Consider the following 22,801-nt stretch of genomic DNA (forward strand, 5'->3'; position numbering starts at 1 on the left):
CTTAGTTGTGGAGGGCAGTGTCACTGGCCCTCATATGTGGGATCCGAACCGGGGCCCTCTGGCGTCCCAAGCCAGTTCTTAACCATCGCGCCACTCGCCTGGCCCCCTTGATTGGTTTTAGTGAATTTCTAATAAATGATTTAAGACTAGTGAGTTCAACAATTATCTATTTTACCAAGTGGACATTTACCAAGTGGAAAGGGCCAAAGGCGAAAAACATGAAATCTTAATGCCTACCATTGAGGGGACGGGGGATATGACAGTGTGTTAAGGGTGACTTCACAGGGTAGGTGATTTCCTACTTGGGTCTCATGAAAAGATTATAATTTTGAGAGGGAAATAAGAGCACTTCATGCAAAGAGAACAATCTGAGTGAAGGCACAGAGCTGTGAAAGGGACTTTGAGAATGGTAAATTGCTCTGTGTCATCAGAGCACTGGATCCACAGAAGGAGGAGGTGATGACTGTGATCAAAAGTCAATGTTCACAGCCTTACTATGTACACAGTCCTTTAAAACATATGCCCTCCAGGGAGGCTTTATAGTATAGTACAACGGTTGACACCATGGACTGTGATGACAGCTGGACCTGCATTTAAGTCCGTGTTATATTTGATAACTATTATATCCGATAATAATTCAACCTTTTTATGTTTCAGTTTTCTCATCCCGAAATAAAAGTACCTGCTACCTCATTGGGCTTTTGTCAGAATTAAATAAGTTTGTCAAATTCTTATGCACTAGCTAGCACTTAATAACTGCAATAAGTAGTAGTGGGGGCTGGCCAAGTGGCTTGTTGGTTAAGAGTTGACTTGGGAACATGAGCTCTGAGCAGGAGGGCCTCTGGTTTGGATCCCACATTGGCCAGTGATGCTGCACCCTCTACAACTAAGATGGTGAACAACAGCTCGACCTGGAGCTGGGTTGCCGTGAATCGCCGACGATGGCATAGGCTGCAGTGGGGCTGCAGTGGGCTGCAGTAAGCTACTGTGAGTGGCTGGCAGCCAACGTGGGCTGCTGTGAGCCACTGTGAGCGGCTGTCCAATGGCTGGCGACCGATCTTCAGCCGGGAAGAGTGCAATGATCACAATGCCAACATGGGCCAGTGAAGCGATGTCCTCTACAACTAGACTGAAGAACCAAAGGACAGCAACTTGTCTGTTTCCCTTCCCTGATTCCCCAACGCTGTTACCTTCTCCAATTCCCCAATAAAATCTTAAAAAAAAAAAGTAGTAGTTATCGTGAGCTACTATTATTTATAAAGATAGAAATTACTATCCCAGTACTAGAGGAGGAAACAGCTTAAGTGGCTAAGGTGAAATACCATATCTTATGCTTTTTTACTATACCAGAGACTATAGACTGCAAAAGTAGGTTGGGATCAGAGAGTTAAGAACTCTGAATGACAACATAAAGTTTGGGTTTCAGACTGTGTACGTTATGGGGAGCCACAGAAGATTTTTTAGCAGGAGAGTTTTAAACAGATTTCTATTTTAGAGAGAATTCAGAACCTTCTGAGTAGAATCACTGGACTTACAATCAATAATTGTAATCATAATGATGATAATCATGTATTGCACACTAATTATGTATTAGGTATGTGAAAGGAATGAAGACTTTGCATTGCATTTTGTTTTTAGAAAATAAACTGTTAGATGGCATCACCTCATTTAAAAAAAAAACCTCACAGGAATAGAACAGAGGAACGACTGTCTTACTATTCTATTTCCAAAACGATTTTTTTTTTCCTTAAGTGAAAAGGGGGTTATACACTTTTCTTCCACAGGTATTTTACAGACATTAGCTCTAATCTTCACAGCATGCAGGGCCTGGGGATCTGAGGATGGAGGGGTAACTGCCCAAGGTCACAGAGCTGATAAAATGGCAGGGCCAAGATTCAAACCCAAACCTATTTACTCCAAAGCTCTTGCTCTTTCAACATCACACCTCCTCCCGGTGGGTGGAGGAAATATTTTAAGGCAGGAAGATGCTTCCCTCAAATTATATTCAGAGTATGAGTGTGAGGACCAAGGGCGAGGGCTGGGGCTCTTCCCTTCAATGCAGAAAAGAAAAAGGATCTGAATCCTGGGAGCTTCCAGTCATCTGAGACAGTGGAGGAGGCAGGAAGCAGAGAGGGCTGAGTAGTTGATGACATTCCACCTGCTGAGTTTCACCTCACCAGGTAGCCAAGGGTTCTGTGCCAGGAACCTGGAGCTATAGGGGCTAATAAATTCTGATCCCATAAGAACAGAGCCAGCAGGCCCCTCAGAAATTATGTCCAGTATCCCCATAGTACAGATAAGAAAACAGACCCAGAGAGGAACAGTGGTTTGCCCAAGGGTCACACAGCAGTGAGAGGCAGAATGTAGGGCTCCTGCCTTATTGAGATTTACTTCTCTTTAATTCATGCCAAAGTAAAGTGACTAATAGAAGATCCTTTCCCAAAAGCATGATTTTAAGAAAAAAGAGAGCGCCTGGAGGAGGAAGGGGATAGAGAGGGATGAATAAGAGTCTAAAATTCTGGGGACAACTCTGGCTTCCTTCTCTAGATCTCTCAGGACCTGGCTATGTTTGGGAACTTAAGAGGTTATTATGGGGGAAGACAGTGACTCTTGTGTTTCTAGCAGGGAACTCCTAGGAGCAGAAGTGAGATTTAACTCCCTTCCTCTATTCAAAAGCACACTTTCCTCACATGGAATTCATTTGGTATAGAATATCCCAACAGAAAATGATCTTTGGGCCCATCAAAGAGATTGCAGAGCTTAGTTCTGTGGGAACTGTGGGCTGGGCGTCATGGTTCTAGCCCAAACTCTGTCACTATCACTCTAGGTGACCCTAGCAAGTCCTTCCCCCACTTTAAACTTTAGTTTTTAGTTTTCTCATTTGTGAAGTGGAACATTTAGATCTACCTTTAAGGAGTCTTTCAAACTTTACCAACCTACAGTTACACCTTTCTAGGGCCTACAATTTTCACGTTGCCCACAATAGGAAGCTCCTCGCTGACTGGAATCTCAGAGTCCTGGTGGCCTGCTCTTGTGCTAAGTCACACACAGTTTCTAGCGGACATAATCTCATCTAACCTCAGAAGTTCCCTAACTACACTGGCCTCTTTCATCTGGAAAAGACTGAAGCTTTTTAGACTGATATTCACCCTGATACCTACCCTGCATTCTGAATACCAGTTTCTTCACTTGGCAGATGAGATGATCATTGCTACACAAGAAAATGTAAAAAGTAATATAAACAGGGCCCCTTTAAAGTAGAGTTGGAGCTGCCATGCCTGAGGAACTGCTTTGTCCATCTTATGCCTCAAGCCTTTAGAATGTTCAAATAGGCAAAATAACATTTGGATTGGGTGTAGGGCAACATTGTATCTCAAACAACTGTTTGGAAAGATAACAAGAAAGCCGATATTATGACTACTGGACTGACAACTGACTACTGGACTGAAAATTGAAAACATTCTTTAGAATTGCCATCACTATGTTATGTTATCTGCACCAATCAAAATGCCTTCCTTCTTTTGATGTAATTGTCCCCCCTCCCTTTTTCATAAAAACTCTTTGCCTTTGTCTCCTAATCAGAACATGATTCCTGAAGGAATAGCTATTCTTTTTGATCTCAAATAAATGCTTGTTGCCTCTCACTTTCGCCTTTGATTTTTAGGTTAACAGAATCATGATATGGAAGCTGAACATCTCTGAATCTCAGCTTCCTCACCTACAAAATAAAAAATCTGTAAAATACCTACATTACTGGGCTGCTGTAAAGCTCAAGTAAGAAAACACATTTGACAGTACCTGACACATATTTCAAATTCATCCATTCAAAGTTCTCCACCTTCACTGCTATTACCTGAGGCCTAGTTCAAGTTACCTTCTTCTTGAGTTTTTGAGAGTCTCCGGGTTCGGTTCGTTTCAAATCTTGTTTTGACAATTCCATTGCCTCTCAGCAGCCAGTGACTATTTTAAATTGGACCACATCCCTGCCCTGATTAAAAACCCTTCAAGGTTTCCCATTGAACTGGAGATAAAAATCCCAAATTCTTACCATGGGCTACAAGTCTTTTGTGATCTGACTTTTGCCTATCTCTGGTCCCATCTCTCTGCCACTCACTCCTTGCTTAGGCCACTCCAGCCATACTGGCTGACTCTCAATTCCCTAGGCCCTTTCCCACACCAGGCCATTGTACAGGCTTCTCCTGGCTAACTGCTACTTGGCCTTCATGTCCCAACTTACATGTCACTTCCTTAGAGGGAGCTTCCTGGACCCTCCTGTATAACTTACTCAAAGATCTCCCTGCCTCCTTTATTCTCTCTCTTAACAATCTCATCATATTCCAGGACTTAACACAACTTATTATTATATATTCATTTATGTTTACTTAATCCTTTATATCTTTTCTCAAACATATGCTTTGTCTGCTTTTATATCCCTCTATGCCTAGTACCTCATACAATCCTGAAATATAATTATTAGAGAGTATTTATTAAATGAATGAAGAGGGAATGCTCAATTTTGTTTCCTTTCTTCTCTTTCTCCTTTCTTCCCCTACTGTATAATTACCAGCTATCAAAAATATTGTTTCATGTGTCAGGTGCCCTTCATTTATCTTAAGAGCTTAGGAGTATGATCTTTGGAGACTGAGATACGGGTTCAAATCTTTCCTTTGACACTTCTGCTGCATGAACCAGGGCAGATTCCTTAAACTTCTGAACCTCGGGTTCTTCCTTAGTAAATGGAGAAGTTAGCATCAATCTCAAAAGATTGTCATGAAGATTTAATGAGAATGCATATGAAGCACTTAGCGCAGAGAGACACATGAAATGCTCATAAAGGGTAGCTATTTTTATTATTAATAACTATCTCTGAGTACTAGGCCTGTGCTATAGCGCTTTTGTGCCATGGGAGAAAACTACATTTTGTGTCAGTATACCTGGGTTTCAGTCTTGAAATTGGCTCCATGAACTTGGCACCCTATCTCTTTGAGGTTGATTTTCTCATCTATATCATAGGTTTACTAACCCCTACCCTTCTTACCATACAGGGCTATTATGGAACTCAAACACAATGGTGCATGTTCATGAGGCCCTTTTTAAGCCTCATAAATTGTAAAAGGCTATCTGTAAAAGTAAATGTCTATTATTATTATTATTATTATTATTATTATTAATTTTATTATTTTTAAAAGATTTTATTGGGAAATTGGGTAAGGGAACAGCATTGGGGAATCGGAGAAGGGAAACAGACAAGTTGCTGTCCTTTTGTTCTTCAGTCAGTTGTGGAGGATGTCGCTTCACTGGCCCATGTTGGTATCATCATTGCGCTCTTCCCCGTGAGGCAGATCGGTCTCAGGCCACTGGACAGCTGCTCACGGCGGCTCTTGGCAGCTCATGCCGGCTGCTGGCCGCTCCCGATAGCGTACGAGAGCCCACTGCAGCTCCACTGCAGCCTACACTGTTGTCGGCAACTCATGGCAGCCCAGCTCCAGGTCGAGCTGTTGTCCACCATCTTAGCTGTAGAGGGCAGTGCCACTGGCCCTCATGTGGGATCTGAACCAGGGCCCTGCTGCTCAGAGCTGGCGTCCATGCCAACTCTTAACCAACGCGCCACTCGGCCGGCCCAAATGTCTATTATTGTTAATAATCCTTGGCTCACCTCCCAAGGAGACTCTGGGTAAATAAGATAATATTGAAATGATGTTCCAAGTGATTGAAGCCAAGGAGAGAGCTTTGGTTTGGAGGCCAAGTTCGAACCTGATCCTCTCCCAAGGGGTCAGGCCTCTGTTTAATCCCTGATTGAAGAGAGAAGCCTGAATATCTCCCCAATCTCTTCAATGCCTCAGGATGTAAGGAGAGAAAAGTCCAAAAATAAGACATAGCTTGTTTGCCTGCCCTTGTACTGTCTGCCCAGACAGTAAGAGGAACCTGGCAGGTCTCTTCCTGTGTCCTGATTCTTCTGGCTCCTCCGTCCCCCAGGGCAGGTACATAGCACTATTAGAACCCTGGACAGAAGGGCTTTTTATTTGCTAAACTGACAACTGTTTTGCACATCTTCCCTGTCCATCCTCATTCTGGCATGTTATGGAAAATACATATTCCTGGATATCTAGGAAGGCGGTGTTAAAATGTAAAAGAACAGTACAGGATTCAAAGTTGACCATCCGTCCATTCACTTGTTTGTGACCCTGGGCAGGTCCTGGGCTTCATGGCCCCCAACAGGTAAAGTGTTAAGAGACCTGGATTCTAGGATCATTGATGTCCCTTCCAGCCGGTGGTGTGCTGGTAAATGTTTAATTACTGGCTCTTCAAGTTCTCACATGAATGTTGGTTAATATTTTAGTTTATGTTAATGAGTAAGATGAAAGCGAAACAACAAAGACATCTAGTGGAAATTCACTTATTTGTCAATAATATGAGTGACTATTTGCTGAATCAGATTAATAGTTTTCAAATGCTAGAAGAATATTTCCTCAATTTTTGCTGTGCTTTTCACAATGTAACGGCTATAGATACAACATAATTTTAAGTTTAATCTGCATTATTAATATTGGCTCCATCACTTTCTTGAGTCTAGACAATTAATAAAACAAGCCCTGATGTGTAGCATTTGCCAATTTCTGAATAAATAGTCCCACAACGGCCAATTTCACAAAAGTTTTAAAATTTGACTAAGTCCAATTTATCCATTTTTTTCTTCGTTTGCTTGTGCTTTTGGAGTTATACTTAAGAAATCACTGCCTCATCTAAGGTCACAAAGATTTAGATGCATTTCCTACTAAGAATTTTATAGTTTTAGCTTTTACATATAGGTCTTTGATCATTTTGAATTTGTTTTTGTATATGGTGTGAGATAGGGTTCAACTTCATTCTTTTGCATATAGATATCCAGTTGTCCCAGTACCATTTATTGAAAAGATTATTCTCCCCTCCTTGAATGGTAGAGCACACTATAATTTAAAACATTTGAAATGTTCAGAATTGAAGTATTTTATTTCTTTGTAAAAAAATTATCAAGAGTAATTTGAACAGTGCTTACTTGCCTTCTTGTTGTATAACTTACAATATGAGTGGCCATATTTTCTATGTTTGGAACATGGTCCTACTTCTAAGTTTGGATCAGCTTTCAACATCTTATTCTTTGCACTTTCAACATTGTGCAATATCTCCCAAAATTTTAATATGAAGTTTTTTGCTGAGGTTACTTTCTCTAAGACATCTTCATTCTTTTGGTCACAACCACTTTCTTCACTTATATCAATAAGTTTGCCTTCACTAAGTTCCTCTGGCTACACATCCAGAGTCTTTCAAATGAAGGAGTGTCAATATCCCCATACTCAACTATTTCTTCTATAATTCCATGTACATTCAATTAAAGTTTCACTTCTACCCTTATTTTGTTTCTTTGCTTCATTTGAACATTTTTTTGGTGCCAACTCCTTTTTTTGATTATTGATTTCTGTAAAATGTCATGTGGGTTTTGTCACTGGTAGAAAAAGAGGAAAATACAATATATACTTTATTGTCTGTGAAAGAATTGAATATCAGATGTGCTGACAGACTTTGAAAGAAGTGATGTGATTGATCACCGATCATAATGTGCATCTGTTATTTACACAGTGATTTGTGGACTGAAGAGATAGCAGCAAAATTTGTACTTTGTGCAATTACTTACAGTTAATATATTGTGATAAATGAAACTAGAATTACGTAGTTGGGGGACTGATGTTATTCAACTAAACTATGGTAACTAAAATTTGAGTGTTCAGAACTGTGCAAAGCAAGAGCTGCTGGTATTTATTATCTGTTTTTAATATAATTTATTTGACTGTAAGTTTATGTAATTTAACTTTTTAAAAAATGGCCATGTTTAACAATTGACAAACAGAGTTTATTAAAATTTAACAACTGGATGTCATGAGCTGGCTCCAGCCCATCATTTCTTTCAGCTCATATATTCCTCAATTCTATGAATCCAATCTTTCCTTTCCTTAGCCAAAACACAAACACACATACATATAAATACATTCAAAACTAAGCAAAAACTTTCTTTTCTTTCAATTCTGTATTCCTATAGTGTCTGGATCATAGTTAGAGCTCAGTGTTTGTAGAACTGAGGTGAATTCACATTTACATGAGAATACACCCATAAGTTCTCATCATTCGCTCATATGCACAATTGGGGTGAGCATGCCCAAACAAAATAAACCGATGAGTCATAAGGCTGTCATGGATGCTGACTGCTTGGCTGGTCTACTATGTGCTCCCAAATACTTTTTGTTTATTTGTTTTTCTGATTATAGAGAATACATGTACATTGGAAACAATAGAAGAGGGTATTAGGAAGCTGTTAACTCTTTTCTAAAGCTGTAGAGATAGAGATAGGAAACAGTGTTGGAGGTTCAAAAGAGGAGAAAAGGCAAGGGAAGATATTTAACTTTGAGTACCTACCACGTATCTGGCACTTTCTTTATAACTCTTAAAATCATGGACCATGCAAATGAGAAAAACAAGACTCAGAAAAAATGACTTCCTTCAGTCGAATAGCCAGAAATTGGCGGAGCTGTGAATTAAACTGAGATCTGTTAACTCCAAAGCACAGGCTCTTTCCACTATACTGTACCATCTCTGCACACGCTGGGCAGTATGGAATAGCCTAGTGGGCTAACGGACACCCTGAGGTAAGGCCCAGAGATTCCAATGCCTAAATAACAACTTTCCTCCCTAGTCCAGTTTATGTTTATATCATCAGAACCCAGCATCCAGTCTCTAACCCAGGATCTTTCTACTGTACCACATATACCATGATGCTTCATATGTAATTCGTATGAAAAACACATCATAGAGGCCAGCCGAGTGGCTCAGTTGGTTAAGAGCTCGCTCAAGAGTTTGAGCTCTGAGCAACAGTGGTTCGATGCTCGGCCCAAGCTGAGTTGCCGCTGAGCTGCCAACAGGTGGCAGGATGGCTCAGCTAAAAACAAAAAACAACAACAACAAAAACACATCATAAACATTCCCCAATATCAAGTGATCCTAATACTTTCCTTCTAGGACCAGAGGACAGCAGTGTGAGTCATGGGCACAGTGTTAATTATGCTCATCGAAATACCCTTGTTTTATGATTCAGTCAAATAACTTAGATAAAGGCATTTCACTCACATTATAAATGCTCCCAGTGGTTTTCCTCTCGCTGGTGGTGGTGCACCTTCCCACTCTGAGTGTGGGAGGAGGTGTGGTAGTGCTGAAGCAACAAAGAAATTGGTAGTCAGATAGGTCTGGGTTGGTTGGAATCTTAGCCCTGCCACTTACAGTAACCTTGGACTAGTAATTTCACCTTTCAGAACCTCAGTTTCCTAATCTGTCAATATGTTGAAACAGCACTCATTTTTTCTTTCAAGCCTGCTACTCCACCCCTGCTGCCTCTCTGTCTGAAAGCATGGACTACCAAGCTATCCAAGCCAGAAACCCAAGTGTCACCTTTGACTTCTCCCATTTTCACACACTGATCCAATCATGATGATTTTACCTCCCAAAATCTCCATTCTCCCTACTCTACCCTAATTCAGGTAACTATCACTTTTGCCTGGATTATCACAGTATACACTTCCCTGTCTCCAAATCTGTGTCCTCTAATCTATTCTCTACATAGCAGTTAGAGCGATCTTTTCTAAAATCAAAACTGTTAATGCCATTGACCATCTTAAAAGCTCTAATGGTTTCCCATTGCTCACAAGATAAAATCCAAAGTCATTGATGTGAACGATAAGGCCTTTCCTGATTTGGCCTTTGCATTGGCTGTCATTGCTCCCTAATCTTGTCCTCTCTGCCTCTGCCAAAACTGTTCTCTCAGTTCTTCAGACACATCATGTTCTCTCTTGCCTCTAGGTTGTTGTATATGGTTGCTGTATATTCTATTCCTGCTGCTGGAAACACACTCTTTCCCTATCTACTCCCATCCCACCCCTCCACCCAATTTACCTAGTTAAGTCTTAACCATTCTTCATGTTTTCCATTTAGGTATTACTTCCTCTAAAAAGTCTTGCCCAACTCCTAAGGGTAAGATGTCCCTAATTTGTGTTCCTATAGCACACTGTGCTTATCCCCTAAAATCATAATTGCCTACTTTCTCATCTGCCTCCACCAGGAGAGTCTAAACTCCTTAAGGGCAGAGATAATATCATGCTTACCACATAACATAGTGCCTGGTACAAAGTGGTGTTCAATCAATATTTGACCAACCAACTGCATTAATGAAATCTTCTGTGCTCTCATTGTCCAGACCTCTGGCTCTGTACACTACGTTTCAGAATCTGCTTCTAGCCCTCTTTTCTGGTTTAGGTGACCTGTTCTCTTCTGTACCTTAAGTAAATCTTAAGACTTCAATGCTGTATACTCTCTCTCTTATTGTCAACAGCCCTGCAGTTCCCCTTAAGATAGTCCATTCTTTACCTCCAAGGAATCCAGGATATTGGTGCTGGTCAACCCTGTCTACCACTGCTACTTGCCCAGAGAGATTCAGATAATAACAACAGACCATCTAATGAACACCTACTACGTGGCAATTCCTTGTATATATAGCAGACATTAGCCCCAGTTTATTGACGAGAAAACATGTCCTTCTATTCATATCCAATAGTTACTCAGGATTTGAACTCAAGTCTGTCTTGTTCCAAAGCTTTTCCATTACATAGTCTTAACAGTGTTATGTTTCTCACTATATCAGGTTTGACAGGAAACACATGTTGGTAGGGCACAGAGACAATGGTAGCAATGAGGGTAGCAAACCCTTAGGAAGGGGAGTTTGGTGATATCTAACAAAACTATATATGCATTTATCTTTTGATCCAGAAATCCCACTTCTAAGAATTTATCTTTAAGGTACATCTACAACATTAGAAAGACATACATGCACAAAATTATTCATTGCAACATTGTTTATAATACAAAATAGTGGAAATAACCAAAATACCCACACACAGGAGAATGGTTGAATAAACTATAGAAGTGATTATCAAACACTTTGGTCACAGGCCCCCTTTACATGCTTATAAATTATTGAGGATCCCAGAGATCTTTTGTTTATGTGGATTATATCTATTGATATTTATCATCTTGGAAATTAAAATTGTGAAAACATTTTAAACAATTATTATTCAAAATAACAGTATTAAACTCATTATATGTTAACATAACTTATTTTAATGAAAAATAACTATATTTTCCAAAATAAAAACCATAGTAAGAAAAGTGGCATTATTTACATTTTTGCAAATCTCTTTAAAGTCAATCTACTAGAAGACAATGTGTTATATCTGCTTCTGCATCCATTCTGTTCGGATATGTTGTTTTAGTTGATATATACGAAGAAAATCTGTCCTTAATAGGTATGTAGTTAGAAAAGCGAGGAGCATTTTAATAGTCCTTTCAGACACTTGTGGATATTTTCTTTGATACTACATCAAAACTTGACAAGTAGTCATTTATTAAAGGTTAGCTGGAATGTGGAATCTGAAACCATATCAGTGAATTTTTGTGCTCTGTTCCATTAAAATCTTTTGGTGTATGTTATACTTTAAAGGGATATTTTACCCACATATGTTTTTGTAACATCATGCAATTGGTCATTTGAAAAAATAATACTAGTTTGCTGAGTTGTGTAGATATACCAAATGTTGACATGTTTCATTATACAACATAAAAAAAAACAACCCACTCTACAACATTTGTTAATACCACCACCCATCTCTTCAGAACAGTTTGGAAAGCTTTCAAATTCATGGTGGTGAATACAAGTTTTTCAAAATTCTAATATTTACTAGAAAGCTTTAATTTTATCAACCAATACTATTAGTTGCTTCCCTTGAAGTGACAGGCTTACTTCATTTATTTTCTAGAAAATGTCTGTCAAATTCCCAAGTCTGAATGAATAACCATGGTTATCTATTCTATAAAGTAAAGCACGTGCGTGCACATGTATGTATTTTTCTAACTCTACCCACTGACAGAGCCTAGAAGCAATAGCACCATAGTGGTAATGAGCACACCTACCACCTATATGTTTATTTCTAAATACCATTCTCTATTAAATGGAACCAGGGCTTTTAGGCGAAATGGGTGATTCCAGGGCTGGGGCTGAGAAAGCGCAAGGTAGGCCTGGGATGCAGTGCAATAAAGTAAGGGAAGTGCTTAAAAAATGATGGTGAGATGATGAATGAACATAAAAGCCAGCCAATTCTGAAACAATTTGTACATTAAAATAAATGATGGTAATGATTATATAATTCATAGAATAAAATAAATATTGATGAGTTCATTCTGACATGAATCAACAAATTGACAAATGAATAAATGGGGTAGAAGCAAAAAGCTCTCCCATATAATAGGAAAACAAAAAAATGTATAAGGAATGATAAAGATGGAATTAGAAAATTACCATTTGGCAACCACTATAATAATAATAATTGTTTCAAGCAAGAATTATCAATGAATGTTAGAATTTGTGGGTAGTCTCAAATGATCTCCCACAGATATTTATTAATTACAAAGAGCAAAATACACTGGATAAACCTGGCAAATACCGCCTTAATTCATCAACTGAACAAAGCTGCATCACTGGTGATGGGACATATAGGTATCACATGCCTCCTGATACGATGCTTTGAGAAGGACACAACTTCAGTTTTGAAGTATTGCTGTCAAAAGTTCATAACCTGGATCTAATCATGAAGAAACATCAGACAAACTCAAACTGAGGGATATTTTACAAAATAAATGTTCTGTATTCTTCAAAAGTGTCAAGGTCATGAAAGACAAAGACTGAGAAACTGTTCCAGATTTTAAAAAATTAAAGAGATTTTACAACTAATTAGAATGTATGATCCTGCACTGGATTCTGGGCCAGAAAAAAAAATTATTTCCTTTTTCTATAAAAAATATTAGTGGGTCAACTGGCAAAATTTGAATAAGATCATAGATTAAATCACAGTACTGTATCAATGTTAAGTTTCTGATTTTGATAATTCTATTGTGATATTTGTACTCTTTCTTTAAGGAAATAGACTGAAAAATATTTAGGGGTAAATGGATCAGAAAATATTACAATAGTTTATATTTACATCTATCGCTCTATAGAGATGAAAGAGCAAGAATGAGAGCACATGTACGCATAAGAAAGAGAATAATAAAACAAAAGTGGTTAGATATGGGTGAAAGATATATGGAATTCTTTAGTAGTATTTTTGGCAACTTTTCTTTAAATCTGAATTTCAAAATAAAAAGTCAAAAAATCCCACAAACATACATTTTGCATTATTTCCTTCTATTATATTTATATATTTTAAAAATACATTAAAAAATTGGGATCATACAATAATATTTTTTACTTAATACTGTTTTCCTGAATTTGACATTGAATCATGAGCAGTTTTCAATGTCATTTAAAATTCTTTAAAAACACAATTGTTAATGGATGCATAATATTTCTTGTTTGGAGGTAGTGTAATTCATTTAATTTATTTAAGATTTTTCTCATATTTTTATGTTATAAACCTACAGTAAAATATATAAGAAACATCTTTTTGCATATATCTTTGTTCACATATTTGAATACTTCCTTATGCTTGATACCTAAAATGGGAATTGCTTTGTTCTTTTTTTAAATGACTCAAGTGACCTAACAAGCTTCCAAACATCCCAATTTCCTTTTTAAGTTAGTGCTGCTTTACCAACTTCTGGCCTGCTCCAGGGCTTACCTGTTTGGTAACAGATTGTGAATCCTGGGTTTGACTCCCAGCTGTGTGGAAGGTGACTGCAGAGGGGTGTGGGAGACCTTGGCTGGTAACAACAGGTTGGGGTAAGTTCTGGGCTGCTGGGCCATCATCACCTGTGGTGGGACCTGAAAGTTAACAGGAAAGACTTAAAAAGTTATTGAGTGGGTGGGATGCACTAGCTTCACACACATCAGGCTAAGCCACAGCTTAGTTCAGTTTAACATCCCCTGAGGTGTACTCTGTGCTGAGACTGGTTGTAGAGATGAATCAAACACTGAACCTGGCTCACAGGGCTCACAATCTGATAGGGGAGACATACAAGTAAACAGACATTGACAGCGCAGTGATGAGTACTTATAAATTGGGAGCATGGAAGAGGTTTTGTGCCTCCCTTTAAACAAATTTCTATACAGTACATATATATACTCTTGTACACAAATATATTCATTCATTCCTTCTTCCTCTTTCCCTTCTTTTCATTCGGTGCACCTATAATTTATTGAGCATATACCCTAGACCAAAAGAAAAATTCAATAAAAGCAAGAAGCAGAATTTATCAAGCTTAGTGATCAATTGTCCAGGACAAGACACAAGAGTTAAGGATGACTCCTGTGCCATTTACCAAGCCAGGAAATGGATATCTTTTTGGCCTGATTTTTTTTCTCCCAGCTTTACACAGTTATAATTGACAAGAGGCCTGAATTTTAAAGAACAAATTTTAAAGAGCAAAGAAAATTTTGTTTGGGGTGCTATGCCTTAAACTCACTTGAGGAAACCATTCTTAGAATACTAGCTTTCTATACGATGGATGTATATGGTATAAAAATGAAAGTGGGGTGGTCCACCAGGTTTGGAATAACATTTTAGAGTCACCAGATAGTAGTGGAAATCAATGCAAAACTGAGAGCGGGATAAACAAATCAATTGACAGCAGGTCAAGGTAGATTAAAATGAAAAAGAGATTTACAGCAGAGGAGAAAAACAGATAAGAGAAGTTTCAGGAGCAAGGAGCAAACTGGGTAGGAAAAGTCAAAACGATGGAATGAAATTGTAGATGAAAGGATTTCAAGTGGACTACTATGATCAGGGAGGTGGTAATGATGATAAATGCAGCCTCTTACAACATAGTTTGAATAGAAGGGGAGAAAGTGTGAAGCAAGAGGAAACCGGTCCTGGGAACAAATGAGTCATCTTCATGGAGTTGCTACACCCTGAATAGCATGATTATTCATAAACAAATGCACATTTCCTGGTGGTAGTGAACTAGGCTTGGAAAGCACAGTGCTAATGTTACGTTGTCAAACTGATCAAAATGAAAGGACCCATTTCTCTAGATTGAAAATTTTTGGCAACAGTAACTTACTCTTACAGGATTTTCTGAACATTACAGAAAGGACTGTTAGGGTATCAGATGGGAGAGTGAAGGAATCTCAGGGTTTACTTTCAGCTTTTCCTTAGGTTGGATGTATTTCACATATAAAATGGTGGTAGTACAGTACTTAATTTATATAGTTGCTGTGAGGATGAATCATAGTTCCCCTCTGAGCCCCAATTTCTCTGGGTATAAAAAGGGCATAGTGACTTTTTTGTAATGTGACTCAGAAGTAGGTGGTGAAGACACACTCAGGATTGTACAGAATCAGCTTTCATTGATTGGAAGAGAGCTGTTAGGTTATATTTTCTCTAAGGTGGCTGCTCAATTATTATTTGAAAGTTCCCAGAGACCTTATATAATTTTCTCATTAAGATTTATTATTATTAGGACATAACCTAAGGTAAGATGAGGTTACCTTATAGGTTTTTTTTTTTCAGAAGAGAAAAATATACTGGTTCTATGCTGACATCTGCTATGCAGTAAGTAGAATGTCATAGGATCCAGTGTATTAAGCTCTATTATTATTCAGTGGAGGAATGTTATATAAGTCCATTACTGAAATTTCAGGAAATTTTACCCAGACCAAGGATGATGAAGAATGATGTACCCATCTTTTGATAGGAATATATTCACACACACACACACACACACACACATACACACACACACACACACACACACACAGATTGTGAGCGGAAAGAACGAAAGCAGGTGGGAACAATCTTGATTCTAAGACTGAGAAGGTGTTTTGGAACCCAATAAATGGAACTAACATTTCAGTTCCTTTACATCAATTATTTCCAGTCTTCACAACAACTAGCAAGGTAGGCATTAGAAAACTGAGGTTCAGAAATATATAACTTGCCCACGGTCATAAAGTTAAACATGACGGAATTGGAATTGGTAGTATCAGGATCTGTCTGCCACCCAAATCCCTGCTCATTCTACTATACCACTCTATGATAAAGCAATGTACATACAGTATTTGGAAAAATTTGAGCAAGAGTATTTGGAGAATTTATTCCCTCTGACAATCTTTTTGTTTCTTTTGTTTTTGGTTCTGATATCTGCACCCTAGAGTTTGAGTGGAATCAAATATGGGGTATATGTAAACAGAATGATTCCACAGCTCCCACAATATAACCATTTCATAACGGTTGTGGAGTGGAAGGGTAGAGGTGAGAATGAGGGAGTGGTTTAGTTAGAAAAGATGGATGGCTCTTTTCTTACCTTTAAGTTGTTTATGAATTTCAGGACAACCCATTGGCTATTCTCTTCTCTTGCTTGGAATATTATCTTTTTCTTATGGGGGGTGGGGTATTAGGGCTTAAAGGCTTGGTATCTGCAGGAAATTTCTGTAATGATCTGCACAGTAGAGCCCAAAAAAGTTAAGGTCAAAGACAATTCAATTCCTTCATCTGTTTTTGGGAGAGGATTGTGTGTGTGTGTGTGTGTGTGTGTGTGTGTGTGTGTGTGTGTGTGTGTGTGTAAAAAGGTTGGTGCTAGGTCACTCTTACACCCAGATACACTGAAGGGATTAGAAGGGATACCCCAGGAATCACGAGAGATGAAACCGAGGAGATTCCCTCACACTCCTACTCTCAGGTGCGGGCCCAAGTAACAGGAATGTTCTCAAACGTTCTGGAGTGAAGGAAAAGGTGCAAAGGTGCTCGGGGTCTGAGGACCGGGGGTCGCCAGGGTGGGTGGGGACCTAGGGACTTCCGCCTCCCGGGAGGCGTCGTCGGGGTCCCGCGGGAGGCTGTGGGCGGGGCTTGGAGCGCGCCTCCCCCGCCTTCTCCAGACTGCGCTCCCTGGCGTTCTCTGACGGCCGTGTCCGGGCGGCCGCCGCAGTCCCGGTGCCGTAGCGGGGCGTGGGGTCCAGGGGGCGCTGTGGCCCAGTGGCGCCGGAGGCAGGAGCGGCCAAGGCGACGCTGGAGGCTTCGCGGAGGATCCCCGCCTGCAGCACCTCTGTCGTCCCGCCGCAGCCTTGCGCCCCCGGCCCTGCTCAGCGGAGCTCCTCCAGGATCCGCGTGCCTAAGCCGGTCCGGGAGCTCGATGCGGCTCGGCAGGCGCTGGGCCTCAGCACCAGCGGCGACCACAGCCCCCTCAGGAGGCTTCGCGGCAGCGCGTGGGGCCGCGCCGGTGCCCACCGGAGGAGGCTGTCGGCTCAGGGACGACCCCCCGGGCCATGCTAAGGCGGCGACGGCCGCTGCTCGAGGTGAGTGTGGGGCGGCGCGGTCTTGGGCTCGCTGGCCTTCGGCCTCTGGGGAGGGCCCTGGCGGCAGCCCTCTAGCCAGGCGGACGGGGCGTCCAGCCGCTGCGGCAGCCTCCCCCACCCCGCGGCTCTCGGCCCGGAGCCCCTTCTCCCCGTGACCCCTGGAAGGCTGGAGGCGCGTGGGGGGAGACTAGGCCCCGCGCCGCCGAGAAGCCCTCGCCCCGGCCTCGGTTCCGGTGCGGCCCGGTGTGTGGAGTAGTGGGCTGGAAGGGGCATTGCCATCCTTCGGGTTGGGCCCCAGCAGAGCGGCAGCCTCTTACCCTGGGCCCTGCGCGTACATCCCGGAGGGAGGCAGAGGACGCCCGTTTGCAAACAGCTTTGGCTTTTCCGCGCCGCATATTGAGTCCCGCAGAGTCCCGGGGGGAGGGGCGCGAGGGCAGGGTGGGAATTGGAGTACAGAAAGTGAGGGGCCCTGAAAGCCTCTGGTACCCCTGGAAGTGTCGTTCAGGAGCTGACGGGGTTGAAACAGCCTTTTGCGTTTTATTTGAGGTGAAATTTCATCACCTGCCGGTAGCTCAATCCTGCCTTCTTCTATTACATTTTGCCTCGAAGCGTGGTCTGCCTTGGAGAAAGCTCCATCCCAGCTTTACGATGTTAAGTTTCCTAGATAATTGCTCTCACAATTATATACACATATATTTGTATATAGAGATATACAGATACTGATATGTATATATCGACATATAGAGATAATATGTATCTGTACATACCACAAAGGTCTGTCTCCCCCCCCCCCACCTTCTCCAATAAGTGTAAACATTTTAATGCCTCAGTCCTTGGTTCAAAAACGTTCTACCTAAATAGATCCATAGAATCGATAACGAGATGATTTTAAAAAGTCGTGCTGACTATCCTAATAACAGATACGTGATAGAAGTGGGTTTATTCAGAATTTTAGAAGTTAAATAATTTGTTGTGGTATTAATGTAAAAAAAGGTTAGCGATTACACTTTGATACTCTAAGTCAGATATATGGATGTTTATGGTTTATGATAAATGTGGTTACAGGTTATTCTTGTTTTCCTGTTATGTATGTGAAGGTTGTAGGATTGATTAGTACTTCTAAAACTTCTATAAACATGAAAAAAGTATGTTTATTGTAGAAAACTTGGAAAGTACAGAAAGGTACCCGTGTAGACGCTCCATAAATATTTAATGGGGGAAAGGTCACCCATAATCCCATAATTAGTACGTTTTGATGGTCATTTAAAGTTTAAAATGGGCTTGCTCTGTTGGTGGTTTTTAAATTATTATTTCTGCATATTAAGTTCAAAGTTAACTGACTATTCCATTTTATTGTTTAACATTTAGGCATTTGTATTAGACCTATAAACATGTTTTAGTTGAATTCATCAATTAAAACAGAATAACATGGGTAGGACCTAAAGACCCCAGTGCATCATGGGGAGCTCCTGAGGTCTAGGGTGGTTTAGTGTAGTAAATGTTTTTGAGGACATATTCTGTTACATGTGGTGGCCTTGCATTGTTTTTGTAAGATTTTGCTTAACTGTAATTGTAAAAAATTGGCTTGATTAGATATTTTGGTAGATTAACTTAGGTTTTTAATAGTCTAATTTCGTTTTTCTGTGTGACCCAAAGACTACCAACATTAGAATCAGCTGAGGGTGCTTATTAAAATATGCAGATCCTGGCCTCTTGAATCAGAATTTCTAGGGATGATAGTGGCCCAAGGATCTTCATTTTTATCAAGCACCCCTATTCTTAGTCCTAGTAAAGTTTGAGAATTACTGATAAAAGTTTTAAAGTTAACTAACCTTGGCAAGCTGAATGAAAGTACATTTCTGTTTTTTAGCAAAGCTATCAATCAATCTTAAATGGCCAATACAATAATTTCTTATAGCAACAGATAATGGTGTTTTAATTTTAGAAAGAAAAATAATGATTTTCGAGGGACAGCTGATTCAATCAACAAACATTTGAGAGCCTTTGTGGTAGTGGTGGTGTTATAAAAGGATACCTGGCTGTTTACCTTGGCACTTAACCTGCTTGGATCTCAGTGTCATTGTCTGTAAAATGCAGGTAGTTATACTTATATGACAAGACTCGTAGGGTAAGTACATCTGAAAAACTTTGTAATTTGTAAAAGATCATTATAAAATTTTAGCTATTAATTTTAAGTGTGAGGTCTTCTTGTCTTTGGTGTTCTGAGAAACACAAAAAGGACCAAGTGTCTCTGTTAGCAGCTAGCTAATTGTGGAAGTAGGACATATTTAATTAATTGTTACAGGGCAGGAGGGTCAGACAAGTGTTGTAATGGTGTAGAACATGCTAGATCTCTTTTTAAGGATTCTATTTTTAATTCAGTAGCTTTCCTTTAAGAATATTAATAATTTTTATATACGGTCTTTCCTTTCTGTTCCAATTCCTGATTCAGTGTTTAATTTTTAAGAAAGTAATTGTATGTGTTGCCTGGTAAGTGATAATTTTATATTAACTCCTTTAAAAAGACAAAGTGAGTGGAGATGATCCCATTTTTTCCTGTGTTGCTAAGCTACCCTGTTCATTCCATTCAGTAAACTTTTATTTGGTAACTGTAATGTGCATGACACAGGCTAGTTGCAAGGCACAAAGCTTTTAAAAAAGATAATTGCCTGGATTTTAACTTAAATTCTTATGTTCTTATAGGGATGATGATGATTGTGTGTGTGTGTTTGGTGTGCTTTATGGTTGTTAATTGCATTATGTGGTACAGAGTATGGAGTCAGATGTGGGCAGGAATCCTTACAACTTTTTTTAAAAAAGATTTTATTGGGGAATTGGGGGAGGGGAACAGTGTTGGGGAATTGGGGAAGGGAACCAGCCAAGTTGTTCTTCAATCTTCGTTTTGAAGGGCTCCAGTCTCCATCTGTCTTTCTGTCGCCAGCTGGTGGCCTCTAAGCTTGAGGTGCTGTGTTCAATCTTAGTTGCAGGTGGGAGTAGCCATCATCCCATGTGGAAGTCGAACCAGCAGCCTTGTTGTTAAGAGTGCATGCTCTATCCACTGAGCCATCTGGGCGGCACCTCAGCTCAAGGTGTCAAGTTCAGTCTTAGTTGCGGGTGGGCATAGCCCACCATCGAACAGGCAATCTTGTTATTACACCAGCTGAGCCATCCTGCCACCTGTTGGCAGCTCAGCATTACTGGCCCATGTGGGAATCGAACCGGCAGCCCTGTTGGTCAGAGCTTGTGCTTTTAAGCCAACTTTTAACCATGTGAGCCACTCGGCCGGCCCCTTGCTACAACTCTTAAAGCAATGTGACATTTAGATCCTGAGTTTCTTTTTATGTGTTACTGGAGTTATAGCACCTCTGAGAAGTGAAACAAGTTCTAGGAGATAAAAGTAATCAAATGCAATTAGCTCATTGTCACATAGAAGTTGCTCAATAAATGTTTATTTCCATTCCTCCTTTTGGAGAAAACAAAAACCAGGCATTGAAATTTCATTAAAACTTGGTAACCTTAATTTTTTTAGAGAATGAGTCTACTTTTGGAATTCTACGAAATTTTTGATAGAAAACAGTTTTGATCTTATTACACATATTTCCCATTTCATTTTTAGCTTAAAAATTAGCTAGTCCCTGTGTATAGGGTACACTTATTATAAATTATTTTCTGAGTTTTACATGATCTTTGATTTTTCTTTTGTGTATCTGACTTGCATTATACAGAGGGTGCCAAAAAAATGTATACAAATTTTAAGAAAGAAAAAACTGTATTAAAATTGTAATACTCAATATATACCGATAACAAAAGATGAATACAAGTCATGTATATAAATTTTTTTTGGCACCCCCGGTATAGAACTATATTCTTGGTGTATAATAATCAACGAGACAATTCATACTGGGCAAGGGAAAAGGAGAACTTAATGAATGTTGATGGGGATCTTGAGACATTTAGGATTTTATATTACAGAGCTATTTTTAAAATCTTAAACTTTTTAATGTAAATTGCCTTTTAATTTAAAATATTTACATTTGTTTATTTAAGCTTGAAATGTGCTTTTGTGGACTTAGGCTTTTGACTATAGTAATTTCTTTAGTTGGTAATTCCATAGTGATTTGTCATCTTTTCTCCATTCCTATTATTTATGAGGATATATCCTTAACTTAATATCTGTGATGGTAGTTTTGTTGCATTTTTTAAAATACAGAAGTAGTAAATCCATGCATTATTTTTTTAAAAATTCAATTTAAATGGAAATTTATTACCTGTTGAGGGGAAGGAGTCTTAGGAAGTAAGATCTAAGAAAATGGTAAAATGAGTCTAGACTTTTTTATAAATTAGGGAAAGTTTGGGTATATTCAGCTGTGGGTTCTTCTGGCAGTTTGAAAGAATACCAACTATAGAGAGTCTATAAAATCTGAAATGAAGAACACATATGTTTCAATTAAATTTAAAGTATTAGATGAGGCTCTGTTTTTTTTTTTTGTAACAGCTTTATTGAGATATAATTTACATATCATAAAATTTACCCATTTAAAGTATACAACTCAATGGCTGTTAGTATATTCACAGAATTGTGCAAACATCACCACTATCTAATTTTAGATGACATTTTCATCACTCTAAAAAGAAACCCATACCCATTAGCAGTCACTTCCATTTCCCCCTAGGTTTCCCAGCCCTAAGCAACCACTAATGTGCTTTCTGCATCTGGATTTGCCTATCTATTCTAGACATTTCATATGAATGGAATCATACAATATGTGACTGGCTTCATTTAGCATAATGTGTTCAGGGTTTGTCCATGTTGCAGCATTTATCAGTACTTCATTTCTCTTTATTGCCAAATAATCCATTGTATGGATATAGCACATTTTATTTATTCATCACCATAACCATCATTCATAACCAGAACTTGATGGAACTAGTTAACCATATCACATGGTGATGGGGGGGACTTCAGCTATATTTTGTATTCTAAGAATTATCACTTAACAAAAAGTTGTTTGCCTTAGGTTTAGTTTACCTTTAATGCTAAAACATTTCTAAAAAGTTAGAGTCCAGTTGCATATTTAGTGATGAATATTTCTAAGCATTCAGCACTGACAGATTACCTCTCCATGATATATAACTCTGTATACATATAGATTAGTCATTGATCTTTATTCTTATATGTAGTATAGTCCCTCTGTTGTTTGTTCTCATTTGAGGTATTAAAGCTTTTCTATGAGGGTTTTGTAGGATGCAGTTCAAAGTAGTAATGACTTACCCATGTTTTTAGAGTTATTTCAAAATAGGAAATACTGTAGGGATCCATTGTGTGAGTAAACAAAGTGCAAGTTTCAGGCCTTCATTCTACATACAGTGGATCACCCACAGTATTTTCCCACTGGATTATGATCACTGTCAGATCCCTTTGAACCAAGTGAGCTGAAAGGC

This window comes from Hipposideros armiger, unplaced genomic scaffold, assembly GCF_001890085.2.
Source record: "Hipposideros armiger isolate ML-2016 unplaced genomic scaffold, ASM189008v1 scaffold_646, whole genome shotgun sequence".
In the NCBI taxonomy this organism is placed as follows: Eukaryota; Metazoa; Chordata; class Mammalia; order Chiroptera; family Hipposideridae; genus Hipposideros; species Hipposideros armiger.